At 26.7% G+C, this 2,113-nt stretch overlaps 1 non-coding gene across 1 annotated transcript; it reads right to left on the bottom strand.

Annotated features, from left to right (window-relative positions):
- Positions 1-1,744: 1,744 nt before the first annotated feature.
- LOC123303564 lies at positions 1,745-1,863 on the bottom strand. Its single transcript, XR_006535673.1, has one exon. It is a non-coding gene; the product is annotated as a 5S ribosomal RNA (ribosomal RNA).
- Positions 1,864-2,113: the final 250 nt, after the last annotated feature.

Here is a 2,113-nt window from a genome sequence, read left to right as displayed (position 1 = left end):
ATAAAAAAAAAAAATAAAAATATTTGGTAATGTATGTTATAAACAAAATAATTTGTTGTAAACAAATTATATAATATGTTATATTTATTAACAAATTTATTTACTCTTATATAAATAAAATTAGTGGCTTCCCAAAAAGGAAAGCCTGTTTAAATTTATCGGATGTATTAAATATTCTTTAATAAATTTACTAAATATTTTAAGTAAATTATTATATTTTCTTAACCTCCAAAACCATACAAAGTACGACCTTGTCGTTTTAATGCATATACAACATCCATAGCTGTAACTGTTTTACGTTTTGCGTGTTCAGTATATGTAACAGCATCCCGAATAACATTTTCAAGGAATACTTTAAGTACACCACGTGTTTCTTCATAAATTAAACCAGAGATACGTTTTACTCCACCTCGTCGTGCTAAACGACGAATTGCAGGTTTTGTAATACCTTGGATATTATCACGCAAAACTTTTCTATGACGTTTTGCACCCCCTTTTCCAAGACCCTTTCCACCTTTTCCTCTGCCAGTCATTTTAATAAAAAATTATTTACAATATTTTAACGAACGGATAACACGTGTGTTAACCTCACAAGTATTGTAATGTATGTGAGCGCCGGTACAATTGTGCCTTTTTATATAAAGCATTAAAGATTTTTTAAGCCACGCCTATACAATTTGATTAGTCCATACTCTGATAGCTATCCAATAGGATATGACAACAAAAATTTTGAAATTTCATATAAATATAAATACAACACATTTATTTCGCATTTAAACATTTGACTTTGTAGTATCAAATTGTCGAATATAATTTTTAAAATTGTGTGTTTTTTTGTAAAAACATTATTATTTGAAAATGGCTAGAACCAAGCAAACTGCACGTAAATCAACTGGTGGTAAAGCACCAAGAAAACAATTAGCAACGAAAGCTGCACGTAAAAGTGCACCAGCAACTGGTGGAGTAAAAAAACCACACAGATATCGTCCTGGTACAGTAGCTTTACGAGAAATTCGTCGTTATCAAAAAAGTACTGAATTGTTAATTCGTAAATTACCATTCCAACGTTTAGTACGTGAAATTGCACAAGATTTTAAAACCGATTTACGTTTTCAAAGTTCAGCTGTTATGGCATTACAAGAAGCTAGTGAAGCCTATTTAGTAGGTTTATTTGAAGATACCAATTTATGCGCAATTCATGCAAAGCGTGTTACAATTATGCCTAAGGATATACAATTGGCAAGACGTATTCGTGGAGAACGTGCATAAGCGTTTTAAATGACAATTGAAAAAAAAAAAAACAAATAAGAAATATTTTCGGTCCTATATATAGGACCAACATATATTATTAAATAAGAGTATATTATTTTTATTAAAAAATATATATATATATATATATATATATATATATATATATATATATATATATATATAAATATAAATTATTGAAATAAAATTAAACATTATTAAAATTTTGTTATAATTATAAGCGATTGCTATTTCTAAAAATAAATAAATTTCATAAAATTTATATTATTTTATATTCATTTGAAATATTAAAAAAACTTCTCGCTTTAAAGTAACCATGATATGAGTTATAAATGCAATAAAATTTTATACAAAAAATAATATTTATTTGTTGATGAATAATATAAAAGGTTTACATTTCTAAATAACATATATTTATATATGGTGTGTAAAAAAAAAGAAAAGAAGAAAAATAATTTATATTTTTAATATAAAAAGGCAACCGCACACAGTGTTCCCAAGCGGTCACCCATCCAAGTACTGACTGTGCCCAATGTTGCTTAACTTCGGTGATCGGACGAGAACCGGTGTTTTCAACGTGGTATGGCTGTTGCCAGTAATAAATGAAAATTTTTACAAATATATATTTTTCATAAATATCATTAATATTAAAGTATATTATTAAAATTTTCAATGAAGTAATCAATTTAAATATATACTTATTTATTATACCATATATTTTAAATAAAAATGCAACCGCACACAGTATTCTCAAGTGGCCACCCATCCGTGGTACTGACTGTGGCAAATGTTTCTAAACTATTATTTTATAAAATATTTATACAAAAAATAATTTACTCTTATC

Source organism: Chrysoperla carnea (assembly GCF_905475395.1).
Source record: "Chrysoperla carnea chromosome X unlocalized genomic scaffold, inChrCarn1.1 SUPER_X_unloc_101, whole genome shotgun sequence".
Classification (NCBI taxonomy): Eukaryota; Metazoa; Arthropoda; class Insecta; order Neuroptera; family Chrysopidae; genus Chrysoperla; species Chrysoperla carnea.
This window is presented reverse-complemented; position numbering and strand designations above follow the sequence as displayed.